The sequence below is a fragment of the Hevea brasiliensis genome, chromosome 6 (genome assembly GCF_030052815.1).
Source record: "Hevea brasiliensis isolate MT/VB/25A 57/8 chromosome 6, ASM3005281v1, whole genome shotgun sequence".
NCBI classification, from domain to species: domain Eukaryota; kingdom Viridiplantae; phylum Streptophyta; class Magnoliopsida; order Malpighiales; family Euphorbiaceae; genus Hevea; species Hevea brasiliensis.
Genome location: NC_079498.1, coordinates 66,531,651 through 66,538,163, shown reverse-complemented (window position 1 = coordinate 66,538,163; position 6,513 = coordinate 66,531,651). Strand labels below are relative to the sequence as shown.

Below are 6,513 nucleotides of genomic sequence, written 5' to 3'. Positions count from 1 at the left end.
ACTAAAAATGGCTATGAATTTCAGTTCACAGATGATGTTTGCAATATTTATTTTGGAAATAAATATGTTGGTTCGGGTTATATGAATGATGGTCTTTATTATTTGGATAATAATGACAAACACAAAATGAATGCAAGTGATCTAAATGAATGCAATGCCATAGTGAAAATCAACTTAAGTTCAAAATATATTTGGCACTTAAGATTATGTTATGTTGTAGAAGATAGGATTACAAAATTAGAGAAAATGGGGATTCTATCCTCATTGGGCTCTGAGCGTACTCCAACTTGTGAATCTTGCCTTCAGGGCAAAATGACTAGATCACCCTTTGTTGGACAAGGGCTAAGAGCTTAAAATATTTTGGAGCTAATACATAGTATGTGGTCCATTTAAAGATATGGCTAGAGGGGGCTTTTATTATTTTATTACCTTTACTGATGATAAATCAAGGTTTGGGTATTTGTATTTGATGAAATACAAACATGAATCCTTTGAAAAGTTCAAAGAATTTAAATTTGAAGTAGAAAATCAAACAGGAAAGAGTATTAAAGCTCTTCGATCAGATCATGGAGGTGAATATTTGAGTACTGAGTTTGATGAATACTTGAGAGAGCATGGCATTATTTCCTAGCTGACTCCTCTAGGAACGCCACAGCTGAATGGTGTATCTGAAAGGAGAAATCGTACCTTATTAGATATGGTACGTAGTATGATGAGCTATACTGATATGCCAATCTCCTTTTGGGGATTTGCATTAGAATCAGCTTTGTATATTCTGAATAGGATTCCATCAAAATCAGTTTCTTCCACACCTTATGAGATATGGCATGGAAGAAAACCAAGTCTTAAGCATGTTAAGATTTGGGGTTGTCCAGCTTATATCAAAAAGCTGAACACTGATAAATTGGAGACCAGATCAGAAAAGGGTCGATTTGTTGGATATCCAAAAGATAGTTTTGGATATTATTTTTATTTGCCTACTTCACAAAAGGTTGTGATAAGTAGAGATGCCACATTTCTTGAACAACAGTTTGTTCAAGAAGGAGGCAAAGGAAGGCAGATAGAGTTGGAATTGGAGAATTCTGATCAACCAACAGATCAGATGGATATAGATCCATCTAGTCAACCTACACCCATTGATGAAACATCTACAGTTGTTCCTCGTAGAACAACCAGGGTATCTCAATCACCAGTGAGATATGGTTTCCTTTATGAAGAAGAATAAGAATTGTCTACTCATGAAGAATTAGATCATGGAGATGATCCACTTACCTATGAAGAAGCTATATCAGATATAGACTCTTCAAAATAGATTGATGCTATGAAATCTAAAATTGATTCCATGTATAAGAATCAAGTTTGGGATCTTGTTGACCCACCTGAAGGTATTATACCTATAGGGAACAAATGGGTTTTCAAGAAGAAAATTGGTTCTGATGGAAAGGTAAAGACCTATAAGGTAAGGCTAGTAGCGAAAGGGTTTCGCCAAAGGCAAAGAATCGACTATGAGGAGACTTTCTCGCCTGTTGCCATGCTTAAATCAATTAGGATTCTATTAGCAATAGCTGCATACTATGATTATGAGATTTGACAAATGGATGTCAAAACAGCTTTTCTCAATGGATACATTGAAGAAAACATTTTCATGGAACAACCTAGGGGTTTTGAATCCCAAGATGGTTCTAAGATATGCAAGCTAAAGTGATCCATTTATGGGTTGAAACAAGCTTCGAGGAGTTGGAACATCCGTTTTGATGAAGCCATTAAATCTTTTGGTTTTATAAAAAATGAGGATGAGCCATGTGTATATAAGAAGGTTAGTGACAGTGCTATCACTTTTCTTGTCTTATATGTGGATGACATACTGTTGATGGGTAATGACATAGGTATGTTGACAATTGTAAAGATATGGTTGTTAAATACATTCTCCATGAAAGACTTAGGGGAGGCAACCTATACTCTTGGGATTCGCATATATAGAGATATAGCGAAAAGAATAATTAGTTTATCCCAAAGTCTATACTTGGAAAAGGTGTTAAAGAGGTTTAACATGCTTGATTCCAAGAGAGGATTGTTACCAGTAAGACATGGTATCCATCTTTCTAAAGAGATGTCTCTAAAGACACCTGAAGAAAGAAATAAAATAGCCAGGATTCCATATGCTTCGGCTATTGGAAGTTTAATGTATGCAATGTTGTGTACTAGGCCGGATATCGCATATGCTGTTAGTTTGACTAGCAGGTATCAATCCAATCCAGGTTTGGAACATCGATAGTCACAAGAATATCCTTAAGTACTTGAGAAGAACTAAGGATTTATTCTTGATCTATGGAGGTGGAGACTTGCAATTGGATGGTTATACTGATTCTGATTTCCAATCAGATATCGATGATAGAAAGTTTACATCTGGATATGTGTTCATTTGTAATGGAGGTGCAGTCAGTTGGAAGAGTTCCAAACAGAGCACGACTGCAGATTCCACTACAGAGGCTGAGTATATTGCTGCATCAGATGCTGCAAAGGAAGTTGTTTAGATAAAGAAGTTTGTGACATAACTTGCAGTAGTTCCTTCCATTGAGTCAGCAGTTCCACTACACTGTGACAACAATGGAGCAGTCATACAGGCTAAGGAACCAAGGTCTCACCAAAAATCCAAACACATAGAAAGGCGTTACCACATTATCAGAGAAATAGTTGGGTGAGGCGATGTAGCCATGCAGAAAATAGCATCAGCTGAAAACCCAGCTGATCCATTCACTAAGCCTATGTCACAGACTCAGCTAGACCGACATGTTGAGAAGATGTCTGTCTAAGATATTGTAATGAATGGCCCTAGTGCTAGTGGGAGATTATTAGTAGTATGCCCTAGAGCATATCATTTAGTATGTATCTTGTACATATTTTTATTAATAAAAGGCTTTTCCACTTTTTCGTTTACATAATATATTTATGTGTAATAGAAAAAGTACATTGATATTTTGTTAGAAATATTATTCTTAAGTTGTTAAGAATATGAATGACATTATTTCTAGCACAAAGTATCATAAATAGGTTCATAATCGAGGATACTTCATAATAAGGACATGACTTATCCAGAAAGATTGTATTCATGTTTGTTCCCAAGTTATTTATATGAGATATAAATAAGATGGAATGGTGAGTCTCATGCCATATGACAAACATGATAGGTACTTATAAATGATAAGTAGGCCGAACCAGTGGCACTTATGACAAGCACATGGAGTTTACTCTTGTTAATGTTTTGTCATAAATCATATCAGTGCATATAATCTTTAGACCTGAGATATACATGATTATCTTGTATATAGGTAGTTTGAGTTTGATACTGCTTTCATACTTGTACTGTGTATCGGTATATGGGCATGTGTTGGCTCCTACTAGTTATATATGGAGGTAGGTGTTGATCAAGAGGGAATCTGTTCCTCTAAGTAAATAGAGATAAAATCCTATGTTCATTTAATTGTTCTTGATGTTTCAAGTTCCTGGCCAGGACAGATAGATTTAATCAAAAAAGAGTTTCTGATGAGAAAATCTTTTTAATCAAGAACTAGAATTAAAAGAGAACATAATATTCATAGCAAATGGAGTTTGACATAAACCATGACTCTAACATGAGTTGGGATTTTGTAACGGAGAGATTCTAGTGCATGGTAACATATGATTATAGGTTCATTTAAGGTAAACCTTATTACTAATTGAGTGTCCATGGCATGCTATGCTAGGTGTTAACTATGGTCTATGAGGTGCATAAAATGATTTAGAGAAATCATTTATGGTAAGAAAGAGTTCTTATGATATTAAGAGTTGATATCATGTCTCATTGCCAATTAGTGATGAGCCTAGTAAGTCACACACATACACAAGTAGTCACCTAATTAAATATGATTTTATTAATTAATTAAAGAGTTTAATTGATTAATTAAATAGGTTTGGTTTGCAATTAGATTGCAAAGTCCCTAGCATGACTTGAAACTAAATCTAGATTATGTATAGTATAAGTTAAATTTATATTTAAAGTATTTAAATATGAATTTAATTAATGAGAAATTATTTAATAGAGATTAATTAATTAATTTATATTTGATATAAATTAATTAGAAGAAGAGAAATAATTATTTTGGGTTTAGAACTCAAAATTAAGACACAGGGGCATTTTGGTCATTTCGCAGTGTGATATGTGGCACCATGAGATGGTGACACATGGCATTACACATAAGCTTGTCAAATGTCTTTTAATCATGTAAGATGATTAAAATTAAGATTAAATATAGGTTTGACACTTGGCACAATGTGATTGGGTCACTTCAACCTAGAGCTAATCAAAGGGTGACATGTGGCAAGGGTTTAATGTGTTAACCTAGCTATATAAGTGTTGTTATGAGAAAATAAAATACAACCAGCAGCGACACTCCTTTGTCACACCATTTTGAGGCTCTCCATCTCTTCTTCTTCATCTCTCATCAATTCAAAGAGATTAGCCATCAATCTCTTGAATTAAAAATACTAGAAATTGTTTCTAATGTCCTGTTTACATCTCTAATCTTTTAAAAGGCAAAACTTGATTTTCTAATTAATAGAAAAAGCTTTAGAAGCTGTTCAAGGGCTGCCATAGGTGTTCTTGGTGTGGACAAGCTAGGGGGACAACATTTGGTGTCCTGAAGACAAATCTCAAAGGCGCAAATACATTGCAGTGCATCAAGAGGTTAGTGTGTTTGTTCTTGATTTAATCTAGGGTTCTAAAATTAATCTGATTAATTTTAAAATCTTAAATGGCAAATACAGATCCAAAAACATATTAAAAGAGTTTTAATATGTTGTTTATCATTGAAATCAAATAGATAAAAATAAATCTTACATGATGCATGTGACCTTAGGTGAAAATTTTTGAATTCAATGGTATAAACTTGTGTTTTTCACGCTTCTATTCCTTCACTCATTATTCCTCAACCTGCGCTTTGTAGTGCATAGTTCCTTAAGGAATTTAGCATACTTGGAAACTTATTTGATCGCATCAAGTAAAGGTATATTCACCTCCACCTTTCTGAAAGTCTCCAAAATTTCTTTCTCTTATTATTCTTTCTTATTTTTAGCCAACCTGCATGGGAATGGAGGAACAGAATTATTAACCTTATTTAAGTTAGGTTCAGTATTTACCTCAACTTCAGGAACTTCAGACTCTTTTGCTCCTTACTTCTTCTTTTTTATTGGCTCATGTGGAGTTTGATTATCAACTTCTTTCCCACTCCGCAATAGTATCGCACTTGCATTTTCTCTAGGATTCATGACAGTTTGTGATGGGAGCTTTCCAGAACCTTGAGCTTCCAGCTTACTCACAGATGAGGCCAACTGACCAATCTACCTCTCTATGTTTTGAATGCTATTTCTGGTCTCCTGTTGAAACTATTGGGTATTGTTAGCCAAAGCCTTAACAATTTCATCAAGTGACATACCTTGATTTGAGGAAGGCAGAGGTGGAGGTGGTTGTGGTTGATTCACTTGTGGTCTTTACTGCTGGTATCAGTTTTGCACAAGTTGATTCCCATAACTCAGATTGGTATGATGTCACCATCCTGGATTATAAGTATTCGAATATGGATCATACCTGCGTTGCGGCTGTCCATAATGTCCTACTACATTAACATGTTGCATTGATTCATCCTCTTGTAACGTAGGACACATATTAGTAGCATGACTCGAACCTAAACAAATTCCACATACCTTAACAGTTTGCATATTCCCTACAACCAACTGCCTCACCAAAGAAGTTAAATCAGAAATTTGTTTCTCAAGGTTAGATGTACTTACCTCATTAACATTCATAGGTGTGTGATCCATTCTCATTCCAAACTATTGAGCATTTGCTGCCATGTTAGCAATTAGCCTCCTTGCCTCTTCTAGTGTCTTGTCAACCAAATCTCCTCCACTAGCAGCATCTATCATACTGCAGTCCATTGGTAGAAGTCTCTCATAGAAATACTTAATCAAAAGCTGCTCACTTATTTGATGATGGGGACAGCTTGCACACAGCTTCTTAAATCTCTCCCAATACTCATACAAACTCTCTCCATTGTACTGCTGGATGCCACAAATTTCTTTTCTTATGTTGGCAGCATGGGAAGCAAGAAAATACTTCTCCAGAAATATCTGCTTCATCCCATTCCACGAGTTGACAGATCCGGAAGGAAGGTAATACAACCAATCCTTAGCTGTGCCTTCCAATGAGAAGGGAAAAGCTCGAAACTTGATTTTATCCTTTGAAACTCCTTGAGGTTTCATGCTGGAACACACAACATAAAATTCTTTTAAATGCTTATGTGGATCCTCACCTGCAAGACCATGAAACTTAGGCAACAAATGGATTAGTCCGGATTTCAATTCAAAAGCAACATTTAAAGCAGGGTATTGGATACACAAAGGCTGTTGGTTTAGATCAGGCACAGCCAACTCTTTCAAAGTCCTAGCAATAGCCATGGTTTCGCTTTCTGAATTGGA

General features: G+C 35.4%; 1 non-coding gene across 1 annotated transcript; it reads left to right on the top strand.

Moving 5' to 3' along the window:
- The first annotated feature begins 6,019 nt into the window (after positions 1 to 6,019).
- On the top strand, positions 6,020 to 6,126 carry LOC131181109 (small nucleolar RNA R71). The gene has a single exon (XR_009149737.1). It is a non-coding gene; the product is annotated as a small nucleolar RNA R71 (small nucleolar RNA).
- The last annotated feature ends 387 nt before the right edge of the window (positions 6,127 to 6,513 follow it).